At 45.7% G+C, this 17,320-nt stretch overlaps 1 pseudogene; it reads right to left on the reverse strand.

The window, feature by feature from the left end:
• Positions 1-12,762: 12,762 nt before the first annotated feature.
• Positions 12,763-13,856, reverse strand: LOC110566763 (large ribosomal subunit protein uL10-like; annotated as a pseudogene).
• Between the last annotated feature and the right edge of the window lie 3,464 nt (positions 13,857-17,320).

Here is a 17,320-nt window from a genome sequence, read left to right on the forward strand (position 1 = left end):
CACACACACATACACACACATACACACACACACACACACACGCATACACACACACACATACACACACAATTTTAAAATAGTAAAAATAATTTAAAACTTTGGAATTGAGCCAGACATCGTCAGCTACTGTCCCTGACACAGAAGCATCACTTGGAAAATCCGAAAGCCGCCGGGGCTGTAGAGAACAGCCAAAATACTTCATGACTTTGGACTTGAAAACCAATCTTGTTGTTTTCTTGTATATCCTTTATTTCTACACGTTTACATACACACGACCTTAAAAGAAAAGTCCCACAAAAATCCCTAAACACAAGCCTGTTAAAGTGTGTCTACAGATTTACCTCAGTGAGCAGGAGCTCGCTCACCAATAAGCTGACCGACCCCAGTCTGGTTTCTTCACTGAAAGAGCAGACTTGTCAATAGTTGTTTTTTACCCCACGTGTTGCTCTCTGGCCTGACTTACTGACCTTTTTCAAATTGCTTTTCCTACCGAAGTCTGAAGATTATGTGGAGGAAGGCAGTGGTTTAAATGGGACTACCCGGAACCAGAAGCCCTTAAGAGCGCCCCGAGACAAAACACAGGAGTTTTACTGTTTCCTTTAACCAACCAACCTTCCTCCACTGTGTTATTTTCATGCTTCCAACAAGCTCGCGTAGCAGCCTATCCTAGGTAACTAGCAATGACCTTGAGAGGAGTAGCTGCAGCTCCTGAAGACTGTAATCTGGAGCTGGCTGCTACCCCAGTTCTGTCCACACTGTGCTATGCTGCCTGAGGGCTCTCTTCTGTTACCAGGCTGGTGTCACCCTCAGTTCTCATCAACATGGGAAGTTCCCTGGCAGATCACTTAACGGAAGCAAGTAAGCCACAATGCTCACACACTTGACAGCGAAGGTTCAAGCTATGTAAGAGAACTGAAACAAGAAACCAAACAGTTATAGTTAGAGACCATGCCTCTCAGGACGGGTCTGGAAACTTCCCTTTGTGGTCTTTCTCGGGAGGATCCAAGAGGCTCTCCAAACAGTCTAAGCTATTGTCAGGGCCCTCGCTCCCTCCCGGAACTTGAGGGTAGGACCTTATTGATGCCACACATTTCAGACACAGGACCTGGGGGAACTGAGCAGGAACCGACCAGGAAGCCTCCTCCCTGAGGACTGGTTCTCATAGCATCAGAAGGTACTGTGCAAGCTGCCATGAAGAGAGCGTTCAACAGTCTTACCCAACCAGAACGTCTATGACCAACCTGGCAAGATATCCCTAAGACTGCAACAGCAGCACTTATACCTTGAGGTAACCCAAAGCCATCAAATTGGGTGTAGGGCCCTCTCAGCAGAAGGGAATTTATGCTTGGTATTGTAAACCTAGCCACAACTTCCACCTTCCTAAATTAGTGTAGTTTCTAACTGCATTATAAATACACCCACAGATAAGTACAGTTCTCACCCTGCCTCAAAAAGCATCTTTTTGCTTAAAAATCCACAGCTGATCAAATGCAAAGAACACTGACTGTGAGGTGGGTACTCACGCCCAGTTGATAGTAACAATAACCCCTATCTAATACTCCAGGAACATTCCAGAAGAGAAGGTGGAAAGACTGTAGAGCCAGAGGACCAAGATGTCTACTGCAGGAGAGTGTCTTTTAAATATGCTAGGGGAGGCCCATTTGTGAAATCTTGACACTTTGGTCACCTAAACAACACACACAACTGCACAGTGACTGCGACAGTTGGCAGGTCAGCATGGATGGAGGGACTCTCACAGGGACCAGCCCTAGACGAAGAGCTGCAGGCAGTTAATGGCTGCCTAGAGAGATGCAGTCTTCTCCAGTGACCCAATCCCAAAGTGGTCAGTGCCCTAAACACAGATGCAGATGAGCAACACTAAAAGCACTCAGCAGGTGTGTGTGGTTTCTTTTTAAAATGTCACAGTAAAATAGCCTAGCATGGAGATCTCTTTAGGATCTCAGATCATCCTTCCTGACCACAAAGCATGGGCAGACCCTAGGGAAGAAAGGGAGTCGCAGAGACAGAACCTATGCTCAGCAGAGGAAGCAGGAGCAGCCTCCCCTTGCTCGGGCCTCTCGGCACACCGCAGGCAGGTGGCCTGGCCTCGGCTGGGTTCGCTTCCCCCTCCCTTTCTAGCTCTGCGGTGTCTAGAGACCCGTGGTGCCTCCTGGGGTTAATAGAAACCTTTTAGAGTCCAGCCACTCTCTGCACATGGTGCCTGAGGGTTTGGGCCAGAGATTTAAAGCTTAGCCTCTGTTTAGCTCTGACCCTAAACAGCTGCGCTGAGTTCTCACTGAGAATGGGACTTTGAGTTCCATTGCTTAGAAGAGAGGGTGAATAAGAACGGGATGCCTGGATGAGGGCGATTTCTACACTTCCGCAACCCCCGTCCCGTGTAGATATTACTCACTTATCATAGAAATCCCTGCCTTCATGGCTAACATTTCACAATTAGAAACTATGAAAAAAAAAAAAAACCCACATACTATTGTGAATTATTTAGAAAATACAATCTATCTATCTATCTATCTATCTATCTATCTATCTATCTGGGACAATGTCTTAGTGTGTGTGTGTGTTTTCATGTGTTTGAGCCTCTGGCATCATTCCTCAGGTGTTGTATGTCTTTTGTTGTTGTTGTTGTTGCTTTGACTATTTGTTTTTTGAGGCTGGTTCTCTCTGTGTAGCCCTGACTGACTAGGAACACCCTATGTAGACAAAGTTGGCTTTGAGTTCTCAGAGATCTACCTTCCTCTACCTCCCTAATGCTGAAATTAAAGTTGTGAACCAATCACACCTTGATGGTTTTGTTCTATTTTATTTTAAGACACAATCTCTCATCGGCCTGGATGGACCTGGCATTTGAGCCCTGGGACCCACCGGCCTCCATCTTTCCAGCGCAGGAATAGCACACATCCCCATCCCCAGCTCTTTTCTGCAGATCCTAAATATCCGACTCAGATTTCCATGCTTAGTGGCAAGCATTTTACTGACAGAGTAAAAAAAAAAAAAAAAAAAAATGTTCTGGATCTTTTTTTTTTTAGATCCAGAACATTATCATGTAATAATGCATTTATTACTGAATAAAGGGTAACAACAATGCATTAACCTTTAATGACAAGGATTTAAACAAAAGTCACCAGAAGAAATCAAGATCAAGCTGGTGGCACACGCCCTTAATCCTAGCACTTGAGAGGCAGAGGCAGGCAGATCTCTAAGTTCAAGGCCAGCCTGGTCTACAGAGAGAGTTCCAGGATAGCCAGAGCTATACAGAGAAACCCTGTCTCAAAAAACAAACAAACAAACAAACAAACAAAAAATCAAAATAATAAACATAAAGGTGAAGACAAATTAAGAAACAAAATTGACTGCTACAAACACCTGATGCTTAAAATAGTAAAACCTGCGGCCGGAGAGACGGCTCAGCTTTGAGGAGCACTGACTGCTCTTCCAGAGTTCAGTTCCTGGGCAGCTCACAACTCTCTGTAGCTCCAGCATCTGTCACCCTCGCACAGACATACATGCAGGCAAAATATCAATGCACATGAAATAAAAATAAATAAATTATTTAAAAAATAATAAAAACCGAGACTGAAGAGATGACTTGCAGCTAAGAGCTGCTCTTCTGGAGGACCCAAAATCAGTTGTCAGTACCACATTGTGGCTCACGCATCCCTGTAACTCCAGTTCCAGAAGATTCCACACTCGCTTCTGGCCGCTTTGGCTGCCAGGCACACACACAGCACACAGATCTACACTCGGGTACACACAGCACACAGCACAGAGATCTACACTCGGGTACACACATCACACAGCACAGAGATCTACACTCGGGTACACACATCACACAGCACAGAGATCTACACTCGGGTACACACATCACACAGCACAGAGATCTACACTCGGGTACACACATCACACAGCACACAGATCTACACTCTGGTACACACAGCACACAGATCTACACTTGGGTATACACATACATGTAAATTGCTTTTTTAAAGTGTTAAAAACAACACAAGCAACTACATATATTCTATGTTTAATTTTTAAAGATTATTTGTTTTCTTTTACGTATATGGTATTTTGTCTGCACATATGTGTGAGCGCCACATGTATGCCTCGTGCCCACGGAGGCCAGAAGATGGCACAAGATCTCCTGGACCTGAGTTACTGCTACCTGTGGGCCACCATGTAGGTGCGAGAAAACAAACGTGTTCCTCTGCGAGAATAGTGCTCTGAACCTCTAAGTCATCTCTCCACCCCACCCCCATCTAGTCTAAATTTCAAAAGAAGCTAATGGCTGATATAAAGATAGAGAGTTCACTAACAATTACCATAAACTGTGTGTGCTGGTGAATACAAAAGTCTCGATGAAAAGCCCTGTGTTCCCGCTCCCGAGCTGCCTGATAGCCCGTTAAGCCTCAGGTTTTCACTCTTCACTTAGGACAACTAAGGCTTCTGGAACCAGGCTGCTGGCTGACTCTTCCAGCTTGGCAGGGCCACTTGGTCTCCTCCTCTACCTGAAAATGCAAAATGTTCAGGGTAGCTGCAAATCCTTGCGGCTGAAGTGCTGTGACACCGTTGTTGTTCAGGCTAAACTCCAGCCCAGCTCTCAGGAAAAGCTAACCAGCTGGGTAGCGGTGGTGGTGGTGGACTCTAATCCCAGTGAAGGATCTGCACAGCAGGCAGATCTCTGAGTTCAAGGCCAGCCTGGTCTACAGAGTGACTGGGACAGCCAGGGCTCCCATAAGTCTTTTTTTTTCCAGTGTTTTGAAATGGAGCTTTACCAGGAACTTAAGCCTCGTTGTATTGTTGTGTATGTATAATGTGTGTTATATGTGAATTATAGATGTGAAGATTCCTTATAAATTAAACTGGGAAAAGCAGCTTGATTGCTCACCTGCCTACCATGCACTCGGCCTTAGGTTCCATCACCACTGTTGCAAACATAAACAAACAAACAAACAAACAAACAAGAAACCTCTACTAAAAAATAGACAAAGAGACATGGATTCAGTAAGTGAAGTTAAACAAATGACATGGTATTTGAAATTTAAAAGAGTTCAAGATTAAAAGCCAAAAACAGTTGCTAAGTAAGACTTGGAGACAGGGCAGTTAATCCAGCACTCAGAGGCAGAGGCGTATGGATCTTTCTCTGTGAGTTTCAGGCCTTCTAGGACTGCGCAGCGAGGTCCTGTCTAAAAGAAAAAACAAAAAACAAACAACAAAAGACAAAAACCCAACCAAACAAACAACAAAAACCCACAAGGAGTGTCATATTTTTTTTTACCAGACAAAAATACAAGCAATTACAATTATATCATCCTTCCCTTACCAAGGATGAGAATATAGATTAGGATGAATTTTCTGAAGAAAATTACAGACAATGTAATGTAAGAAAGTTACAGACAATGTAACTGTTTTGTATTCAAAATAAGAATTAAAATTGACAATATAAGAATTTAAATTGGAGGGACTGGGAGGGAATGAGGGATCGGGACACGGCTGGGATACAGAGTTAATAAAATGTAACTGATAAAAAAAATAAATAAATAAATAAAAAAAAAGAATTTAAATTGTATCCATCTAAGATAGCCATAACCACTGACTGTATCGTGCCCAAAAGTAGGACAGGTAGATGCTGAGGGCTTGTTCTCCAGCCAGCCTAGCTGAAGAGGCAAGCTTTAGTGAGAGGACCACTCTCAAGGTTGTAAGATGGAGAGAGACAGAGAAGGACAATATTCTCTTCTGACCTCTAAGCATATAACACACAGACACTCAGACACACACACACACACCCACACACAGCATTTACTTTGTCTGACATTGCGACTTTCAGTACTGTAACTTTAGAAGAGAGCAGAATTATGCTTCTTTCCTTATTCTTCTCTCATACAATACATCCTGAACACAGCCTCCCTCCCTCCACTGCTCCCAGTTCCCATCCCCACCTCCTCTCTCCCTCAGATCCACTGCTCCTCCATTTCCCTTCAGAAGAGCAGGCCTCCCAGGAATATCAGTGGAACACGGCATAACAAGTTACAGTAAGACCAGGCACAAACCCTCATATCAAGGCTGGATGAGGCAACCCAGAAAAGAGGTCTAGGGTCCCAAGAGCAGGAAAACAGTCAGAGACACCCCCACTCTCACTGTTAGGGTCCCACGAAAACCCCAAGCTAAACAGCCACAACATACATGCAGAGGACCTAGAGCACACCCATGCAGGGTCCGTGATTGCTGCTTCAGTCCCTGTGAGCCCCTATGAGTCTTGCTTGTTCTGTGGGCCATGTTCTTGTGGTGTCCTTGACCCATCTGGAGAGCAGATTTTTTAAAATAGAGATTTTGTTTGTTTGTTTGTTTGTTTGTTTTACAATTTATTCACTTCATATTCCAATTGTAGCCCCCTCCCTCATTTCCTCCTGCTCCCACTCTCTCCCTCTTCCCCTGTGATTGCCCTTCCCTAGTCCAGTGAGGGGGGAGGTCCTCCTTCCCTACTATCTGACCCTAAGCCTATCAAGTCTCATCAGGACTGCCTGGATCCTCTTCCTCTGTGGGCTGGCAAGGTCACCCTTCCAAGGTGAAGGGATTAAAGAGCAGGCAACTAAATTCACGTCAGAGACAGTCGCTGCTCCCTTAGTCCCACGTGGAGGCTGAGCTGCCTATGGGCTACATCTGAGCAGGGGGTCTAGGTCCTCTCCAGGCTTGGTGCTTGGTTGGTGCATCAGTCTCTGCGGGACCTCCTGGGCCCAGATTTTTTGGCTTTGCTGGTCTCCTTGTGAAGCTCCTGTTCCCTCTGGGTCTGTCTATCTCACACCCCCTTCTTCCATAAGACTTCCTGCATTCTGTCCAAAGTTTGGCTGTGAGTCTCAGTATCTGCTTCAAACCCCTGCTGGGTGGAGTCTTTCAGAGGACATCTGCGGAGGCTCATGTCCTGTCCCTCTCTTCAACCACTTCCAGTGTCTATCCTGTTTGCCCTTCTGAATGAGAATTAAGCATCTTCCCTAGAGTCCTCCTTGTTATTTAGCTTCTTTAGGTCTGTAGATTTTAGTATGTTTACCCTACATTATATGGTTAATATCCACTTATAAGTGAATATATACCATGAGTGTCTTTCTGGTTCTGGGTTACCTCACTCAGGATGATCTTTTCTAGTTCCATCCATTTGCCTGCAAGTTTCCTGATGTCCTTGTTTTTAATAGTATTAAAACAAGCATTCCATTGTGTAAATGCACCACAGTTTCCATATCCATTCTTTGGTTGAGAGACATCTAGCTTGTTTCCAGATTCTGGCTGTTACAACTAGAGCTATGAACACGGGTGAGCAAACGTCCTTGTTGTATGGTGGAGCATCTTTCGAGTATATGTCCAGGAGTGGTGTAGCTGCGTCATGAGGTAGCACTGTTCCCACTATTGTCTGAGAAAGCACTGTGTCCTCAACCCCTCTGGAAAGCAGAAATTTTCAATAATATATAAAAAAAAAACTGTTGAACTTCTCAAATGACCAAAAATAAGATACGTTAAATAAACAATAATATATGTTACACTATTAAAATTGTATCTATTGTCTTTGAACAATACTTGCAATATATCATATATACACAAAGGGGTTGTTTTCATAATACAGCATATTGCTATATTGTGTGTTATGGTTAACGCACAGAAAAACTCTGGAAGAGTTTAAAAAAAACATTCTTTGCTTTGCAATAAATTAATGTTGACCTAGGACAATTTGAGAAAAAGGGAAGAAAAGGAGATGAAGTTATTATAAAGTGCTAAAATATCAGAAGAGTTTTACTTTCAAGATAAAGTCAGATTTGAAGTAGGAACAAAGCCAGGATCCTTCCCATCTATTGAGAATTTCTTCCTCTTGTGTGTGTGTGTGTCCATGTGTTCATCTGTGTGCATGCTTATGTGGAAGTCAGAGGAACCATGGTTATGCCTCATGTACCTTTTTGTTTGTTTGTTTGTTTGTTTTGTTTTGTTTCTTTTTTTGAGGGGGCCTATCACCAGCCTAGAACTTGTGATGCAGGGCAGGCTGTCTCCAGGGACACCTGTCTTTTCCCCAGGGCTGACATTAAGGTAATGTGTTAGCACGCCTGGCTTTTCCATGTTTTCTGGGGATAAAAGTTTCTTCCTCCTTGTCTGGCAATTGCTTTACTGAGTGCCCTATCTCCAATCCCTGCTCTACTATTTTAATGAATGGTTTACATCTAAGGGTCTGTGTCTTTATATAGTACAATTTAAAAAAGAGAGAGAGAGAGCCAGGCAGTGGTGGCACAAGCCTTAAATCCTAGCACGTGAGAGGCAGAGGCAGGTGGATCACTGTGAGTTCGAGGCCAGCCCGGTCTACAGTGTGAGTTCCAGGACAGCCAGGACTACACAGAGAAACCCTGTCTTGAAAAACAAAACACAAACAAACAAATAAACAAACAAAAAGAATCCAAGTGGCAGAGGTGGCATGTGCTTTTAATCCCAGCAGTCTGGAGGCAGAGGCAGGCTGGATCTCATTATATTTGTTAAAGGTGGAGACTTACAGGCTTAACCACATTGGAAAGCATGCATTTTTATATACGCAAGACTACCATCAGCGAAGTTTAAAAGCACCATTTGCACAATTAGTAAAGTTTTTAGTTTTTAAGAGAAAATGCCCCCTTTAATCCCAGCACTCAGGAGGCAGAAGGAGGCAGAGTTTGAGGCCAGCCTGATCTATGTATGCATGTCTTGAAAAACATACATACATATATATGTAGTTCAGACTGACCTGAAACTCAAGACCCTCCTGCCTTACCACCCAAAGGGCGAAGATTGCAGGCATGTGCTGCTATGCCTGTAAAAAAAACACAAAATCTTAAAGGTTTCTGATCCAATGTGGGCCAGAAGCAGAAGTGGGTGAATGAATGGATAAACTATGGCCTGGTAGGTTGGGCAGAGGAGAATTGCTGTGGCAGTTGGCAGTCATTCTCTGCGATGGAGGTGGGGGGGCATGGCTGGGACAAGAGTGCCTGTGAGCTGTGTTAGGACCAACTAATGAATGATGAGGCACACAGCAGATTTTATATGAAAGAGGTTTATTAGATGGAGATGAAGAGAGAGGAGAGGGAGACATGCTAGGGGGAAGAGAGGGAGGCGCCCCCACAGAGAGAGGGGACAGTGTGTTGGGTTGGTCCCTTTAAGGACCACTCCTGCCAGGTGTGGCCACAAGATGACATCATTGGTTGCTAGGCAACCCAGAAGCAGGCTGCCAGAATACTAAGAAGCTGGCAGGTATCCCCTCTCATGAAGGCTCCTGTGAGAAAGGGCACCACAGTGTGAAAGCAGGTTATTTGGTGAGATTGTGAAAGTCTTTTTGTTTTTGCTTCAGTTTGTTCCACTGATGATCAGATTGGTTGAGGGTGAGTGAAAAACAACTCTAACCATTTTAGGCAGGAAATGGAAAATGTCAACAAATAACAAGAGCGCCCCAAGATGAGCTTTAGGTGGAGCTAGCAACAGAGGGAAAGGGGCTCCACAAGCTTCTCTAACCTTCTCTCGACCACCTCTCTCTTCCAGTCCCTTTACTGTATCTGAATTGCCTCACTCAACAAGAAACACAACCTCCCAAGCTCCCTGGCCTTGCCTATCTCTCTGCTTCAGAACCAAGAGAAGTTAGATTTGCTCTCCACCCAGTTCCAATGTTTAAAACCCTCAAGGAGGTTTTCGACTGACCCTCCCCTACTTCGCAGTCATGAGACAGCATCAGCAGGGTGTTAGACAGGTGGATGAAGGCTGAACAGGCTCCTGAGTGTGGGCGGCCAGCTGGGTGGTGGTACCATGAACTCAACCTAGTGTCAGAGGCCTGGAAGCACTGTTCAGTGGGTAAGGACCATAAGGGTCAGACTGGATTTGAACCCTAACTTCATGATGACCAGCTGTATGGCTGCATAAGCAATTGCTATGTTTAAAACCTGTTTCCGCAACGCAAGACCAATACCTAGTTTATAGGGTTCATTATCAATATTAACTAAAATACACTGTATAGTGTTCCATACCCATTGACTAATAAATTTGTCTTTCAACCATACTGAATGTTGCTTTCAAATGTTCTTTCACTACCTTTGTAATTAGAACTTTTTTTTTTTTTACATTCATGCCAGCTAACCAGCATTTCTTCAGGAAACAAGTCAAGGATATGCATCCAACCCCACATATCTCAGTGGGGCGAAAGCTGTGGCATGGCCACATCCGCTCCGGTCCAGTCACGGAGTCTGTGCCGTATAGTTGGTGAGTTCTGAAGGAATATCATTGGGAGTGGTCTTGGCTAGCTGCCAGGCAGAAACAGCTGGGAGACCGTGGCAGCCATATTCAGAGAGCAGAGCTCCGGGCTGATGGCCATGGATGGCTGCACTCTCAAGCTCACTCATTACTGCTGCCTCATCCAGAGATGGAGACCTCTCTCCCTCTCTCTCTCTCTGAACCTTACAAATGAAGTGTCTTTTCTCTTTCCAAGGCATATCAGACTAGGACTAAAACAGATCCTCTACCTTAGATAGTATATTTAAAAGCTTTACATCCTCATTTTCTTCATGAAACAATTGTTTAATTGGGCTGGGCTGGTGATACACACCTTTAATCCCAGCACTTGGGACTAAAGCAGGCAGATCTCTGAGCTAGAGGCAAGCCCGGTCTACAGAGTCCAGGACAGCCAGGGATACACAGAGAAACCCTGTCTCAAAAAAAGAAAACAAAACAATGTGCTTGATTAATTACTTTTATGTGTGCTTCTATGTGTGAGTTATGTGCACTTACATGTGTGCAGATACCCTCAGAGGCCAGAGGGCTTCAGAACCCCTGGAGCTAAAGTTCCTGGTGGTTGTGAGCCACCTGATGTGGGTAATTCGAACTGCACTTTGGTCCTCTGTGAGAGCAGAAGCTGTTCGTAACTACTGAGCCCTCTCTCCAGCGTCACAAGTTTGTTTGCTTTTGTTTGCAATCAGCTCCACAGTTTTAGGGCCTCCCTGATGGTCAAGGCAATCAATCGGTGCTTTGGTGATATAAATAGAACCTAGAACAAGAAGAAAAGCTTGTGAGAGTATTGTTTCCTTTTTATTCACAAAATAAACTTTTTAATATTTTGTACAGCAATCTAATTTCTATAACATCATTCTTTTTATTCATACATGAATAAATCCATATTTATACATGAATACACTAATAATGAATCTCACCATTGAGTCTTACTACATACATGTTATACTTTGTTCTTGTTTGTTTGACATCTTCCAACATGCTGGTGTAAGGCAGATCTTTCCAAAGATGGTTACAAAAGCATATACATGCATACATACATGCATACAAACATGCATACAAACATTTGTTGAAAGTTGGTCTGACGCTCTGCATATACAGACGTTGAATTCTGGGCGCTGAGGTCTGGTTGCGGCCCAGACGAGTGCATTTGTGCATACACTTATCTATGATTGTGTAAACTGTGCTCCCCAGAATCTCTGATTGGTTAATTTTTAAAAAGCTGGATATCCTGTAACTGGGCAGAAGAGAGGTAGGTGGAGCTTTGGTTCCCAGGCTTGGGGGTCTCAAGTAGGGGCCACGAGGGGAAAAGAAAGAAAATGGGAGAAAGGATGTGGTCTGATGGAGCAGATGCAGCCCAGACAATATTACCAAGTAACTCGGGGCATGTGACTGGGAAGTAGCCAGAGTAGCTTAAAACATTAGCACAAGCTGTATCTGTCCAGTTATTGAGCTTATAGCTTATTAATAAATATAATGTCTCTGTGTCTTTTATTTGGGAACAAGAGTGGGTTAATATAAAGACAACTGGATTAACAAATTTTCTACAATATACATACGTACATACATATATAGGTACACATATGTATTATAAAAATATACCAGTAAGAAGTTTTATTCAAAAGATACTGACTGTATCCCAATAAATTATTCAGATCTGGGTCATAAACCCTAATTTGGAGCTGCAAAGACTGAAAGTCTTTTTTGGTTCAATGCAGTGTTAAACGCCCAGAATATACTGCTAAACCCTTTGGAAGTTGGTTAATCACTAACTAATGTTATGCCTTGGATGAAGGACTTAACTTCAGTCATTGCTAATCGAGGTGCTACAGTTAATATACTAAGTGTATCAGAGCAGCTCTAAAACCCGTCCTATACTTCCTGTGCGCTAGTTCATATTAGTGTTTTAATATTAATAGTATTCATTAGCATGACTGATGAGAAGAGAGAAAAGGCAGAAACAGTGCAATCTAAATAGCTGATTGGTTTAATTTAGGTTCATAAATGAAATCCATGAGTCAGCTGTTACCTCATGCCGCAGCTGGCTACTCCACGGGTATTTCTGATGAACTCATGTCCCAGCCTGACCCTGGGTGTATCTATCTGATATATCTGCTTCCTGGAAGCGGAAGGTTACAAAATTGTGTGTGTGTGTGTGTGTGTGTGTGTGTGTGAGAGAGAGAGAGAGAGAGAGAGAGAGAGAGAGAGAGGATGAACATAGAAAGGGCCTAAAGAACCACATTCAGGTTATCAGTTGCACCAAAGACCATCCACGTTTCATCATTTCTCCTAAACCTAAGGCCCATAGACACGAGGCAGGGCAGCTCTCAGCCTCAGCCTCTGTGGCGGAAGGAAGGCAGCACTTGCGAAAAGTCGAAAAGTCGGTAGAGACATCTGCGTCCAGGGGACCCAGGCTGGTGTGGGGTGGAGGTGGTCAGGAGGAAATTTTGAAGAGCAGACAGGAAAGCAGTGTTGTTTGTTTTTTTTGTTTTTGTTTTTACTTTTAAGTAAGCCTTTATTTCCATGTTTTTCAAAATAAGCTAGCTCAGCTGGTTGCTTTGGGAGGTGATTAATCAAAGAGACCAAATCCCATATCCTCAACTGGTTCCTCCGACTATTCCTTGGCTTCAGCCTTGGCTGGAGCAGCAGGAGCAGCAGTGGTGGCCACGGCTATGGGCAGCAGCTGCAAATGCGGATGGATCAGCCAAGAAGGCCTTGACCTTCTCAGCAAGGGGGAAGGTGTAGTCAGTCTCCACAAAGCCGGGACCCACTAGTACCCATTAATGATAGGGTATGGCACTGAGGCAACAGTCGGGTAACCACTTTGCAGACAAACGCTGGTGACATTTCGGACACCCTCTAGGAAGCGAGTGTGCAGAGTCTGCTCTGTGACGGCAAGCACTTCCGGGTTATAGATGCTGCCATTGTCAAACACCTGCTGGGCGATCAGCCGGAAGGAGAAGGGGGAGACATTTAGCATGTTCAGCAGCGTGGCCTCACGGGCTCCCACTTTGTCTCCAGTTTCGATCAGCTGCACATCGCTCAGAATTCCAATGGTGCCTCTGGAGATTGTAGTGGTGATGCCCAAAGCCTGGAAGAACGAGGTCTTCTCGGGTCCTAGACCAGTGTTCTGAGCTGGCACAGTGACCTCACATGAGGCGATAGCACCAGCTCTAGGAGCAGCAGCCAGCACCTCCTTGGGCAGCAGCATGTCCCTGATCGCAGTGAGGTCCTCCTTGGTGAACACAAACCTCACATTCCCCCGGATGTGGGGCAGCAGTTTCTCCAGAGCTGGCTTGTTCTCCCGTGGCCCCGATGGCCTTGCGCATCCTGGTGTTCTTGTCCATCAGCACCTCAGCCTTCCCTCAGAGGGACATGCGGATCTGTGGCATCTGCTTGGAGCCCACATTGTCTGCTCCCACAGTGAAGCATTTTGGGTAATCATCCAAAACTGGGTGATCTTAAGGAAGTAGTTGGACTTCCAGGTCGCCCTGTCTTCCCTGGGCATCACGGCGGTGCATCGGGGATTGCCACGCAGGGTTTAAAGACAATGTCACTCCACCGAGGACGCCTGGCAAGAGAAAACAGTGTTCTCAAAGCTGTCCCCATCCCATTTCCACTTGACCCCATATTCCTAACAGCTTCCCACATTATCCAGTCTACAGGAAGCACCGCAGTATAGAGTCCTTTCGTACATAGGCCTCAAAAGTGATTCCCATTCAGTCTTCTCCTTACTGGAGAAGACACTGGCATTTGGCATCAGAAGTGGAATCTGAACGCATGCAGAATTTCAGACATGCATGTCCTTCGACTAGACCATGCTGACTACCACAGTGAAAACTCAAAACATTCATCTTCACAAACCACTCAATACCCTAATTGCATACCCATAAAGAAGAGGGAAAGTGGAACAAAGACGATTGACCATAACAGACTGTGCTGAGCCCAGTGGAGCTCTAGGTTATCTTACCCAGAGGTATCTGCCTCCTTCTGCCTGTTCACAAGTCAAAAGATGAGGCAGACGGGAAGATGGTGAGCAGGGAAACTTCAAGGCTTCTCTGAGCAGGTGGACTTCTCAGATTTTGCCATCAGCACAAAGACACATCAAGGTTTTGACAAGACAAGCCTGTAGTCCTTGTCCCCTAGGGCCGTACCAGGCCCGCTGTGTAAGAGAAATGCAGTCCTGGGTGCCAGCCCAGGAGCCCCAGGCAGAGCCCCTGGGACAGCTCCCTCCAGGCTGGCTCCAATGCTGTGGCTCTCAGCCTAAGAAGTCTGAGACCCTTTCATACAGCTCCTCATGGTGTGGTGACCCCCCCCAACCATAAAATTATTTCATTGCTATTTCAGAACTGTAATTTTGCTACAGCTATAAGTTGTAATAGAAGTATCTGATGTGCATGATTTCTGACGTGTGACCCCTGTGAGAGCATTGCTCAACCTCCAAAGGGGGTCGCGACCTACAGGCTGAGAACCACTGCTCCAAGGGCCATGTATGAACCTGTGGGCTCATAGATCTGCAGAACTGTTTAAAGTGGCTGAAATCCCAGCTTGAGTGCGTCTCTCCATGGAGCTGTTTTCACAAACAAAGATAACATCTGTAAAGGACCAATACAGTGAAGGGCTCATCCATTGCACTTCTCAAGGGTTACTTTAGACTTCTCCAAGATCTTACTGGACCCTGTTAGTAATGTCTTAAATATTGCAAAGCAGCATCCTTTTCAGCCTCAGGACTATCAGAATGTTCCTCCCCAAATCAGACCTGACCTATGCAAAAGAAGACAAAAGGCTAGAAAGATGGTTCAGTTGTTAAAGTGCTTGCTTTGAAAGCATCAAGACCCAAGTTCCACCTCCAGAATCCAGGAGGGGTTGGAAGTGAAAAGAAAACGCAGCAGCTTCACCCAGGTAGTTCTAGCAGCAAGATACGCAGCTGCAAACTCAAGGCTGAGGGTGATGGGTGGGGGGGGGCAGTGGGCCCAACCGCACCCTCAGATAACCGCACTCCTCAGAAAATGAGCTGCATCTGGATAGGAGCACAGAGGGTCAGGAGGCTGAGGGGATGGCTCAGTCAGCCCAGGGCTTGCCACATAAGCATAAAAACCCTACTTCAATCCCCAGTGTCCCTCATCACTCATAAAAAGCCGTGGGGCGGGGGCTGGAGAGCTGGCTCAGCTAGTAAGGGCAATGGCTGCTCTCCAAAGGCCCAGTTTCAATTCCCAGTACCATGTGGTGATTGACAACCATCTGTAGCTCCAGTTCCAAGAGATCCTACTACACCCTCCTCTGGCCTCTGTGGGCGCCACCCAGAGATACATACAGACAAAACAACCATACATATAAAATAAAAATTTAAGCCCTTAAAAGCTGGTGCCTTATTATTATAATGCCAAAGCTGAGAAGGCAGAAACAGGAGAATCGCTAGGGCTCTCTGGCCAGCAAGCTATCCCTTAAAGGAGTCCTGAAGGAGGACCTCTGCCTCCACACATGTAACTGAACACACATGTATCGCACACTCAAGCTTCAGATGTGGGCGTGTCTTCCTGTTGGTAAGAACTCTCTCTGAGAGGAGCCATTCCCTCTGAGGGCAGAGCATGTGGTCCCTAAAGGTGGATCTTCCTAAGCTTTGAAATCCAGTGGGAAGATTCCACCTGCCACATTGTCTCTAACATCTGGGAGAAGGGGAGTCCAGCAGAGACTGGGGTCGGGGGGAGGGCTGGGGAAGGGTAGGCAGTGACAGACGAGCCTGTCATCCTATCACAATGAATTCTCATAATTAGGTTTAGACAAGCAATTGTGCAGCTCCAGCCTGGCTCCTGTCACACATCCCTTGGGGATTTGCTCGCAGCTCTCCTAGGGGCAAAGGCTTCTGAGAATCTTTTCACTTTGTAGAAAGGATGGGTGGAAAAGAGGGATTCAAGCAAAAGCCAGAAAAGACTTCCAGCTCCCGAACTCGTCAGCTGCCCTCCAGCAGAAGGGGCTCACAGCTCGGCAGACCCAGTGAGAGCGAGCACAAAGAGCCTACTCCCCAGGAAGAAGTATGAACAGTATCTCTGCTTTTCAATACAAACAACCCCACAGTTTGTGAGTCACAGATTACTCCATCTCAGCGGGAGGTCCATCCTGAGGTTTGTGTGCCTCTGCGGGAGAACTGGCTCCGTTTCCAGCGAGATTACAGAAAAGCAAAGGCCAGCCAAGAGCCGAGAGGAAAGCGTCCTATCGCCTCTTGGGAAGCACAGCCTGGTGAGTGGATGCCAGAGGCAGGCGGGCTCACAGCGCTTTGAGGGCATTCACCCTTTCCTCTTACCTTCCCTCCCTAATCACGCTGCTCACGTGACTAAGACAGTACAATGAAAGTTGAGACTGGGGTGAAAGACTGGGTGGTGAGTGTAGAGAATGAGTTTAGGCCTCGGAGTTCGGAGTTTGCGTGACTCTCACAGGAACAAGGGTATGTATCAGGCAATGGACTTGCAAAACTGTGACCTTATCTGGTCCCCAGTGTCACTGCTACAAGCGCAAGGTGCAGTGATTCTGCTGCGCGGCGGGGGCTCTGTCGGGCTTTGCAGGCCAGGCGCTTCTCAGTCACGCTGCTCTGCTCCGCCACTGCAACTTGAAAGCAGGCATCAGCCAAAGGCAAAAGAACGAGCTTACCTGTGTCTGAAGAGGATGTTACTGAAATTTTAGTTTTGTGTAACTACACATGTTATAAAATACTTATTTTATTTTCATTTTTGAGACAGGGTTTCTCTGTGTGGCTCTCGCTTTCCTGGAACTCCCTCTGTAGACCAGGTTGGCCTTGAACTCAAGAGATCTTCCTGCCTCTGCCACCCGAGTACTGGGACTGAAGGTGTGTGCCACTGCAACCCGGAACAAGTCTTTTTATCCAAAACATTTATAAATATAGGAGTGAGGAGTGAGTCTGTGGTAGGGCATCAGCCTGGCATACATGCAGCTCTGGGTCGAGCCCGGCCCCTTTGACGTTAAGCCTGCAATCTCGGGTTCACGGGTCATGTAAAACCCAGGTGCAATCTATTCG

This window comes from Meriones unguiculatus, chromosome 3 (genome assembly GCF_030254825.1).
Source record: "Meriones unguiculatus strain TT.TT164.6M chromosome 3, Bangor_MerUng_6.1, whole genome shotgun sequence".
Lineage (NCBI taxonomy): Eukaryota > Metazoa > Chordata > Mammalia > Rodentia > Muridae > Meriones > Meriones unguiculatus.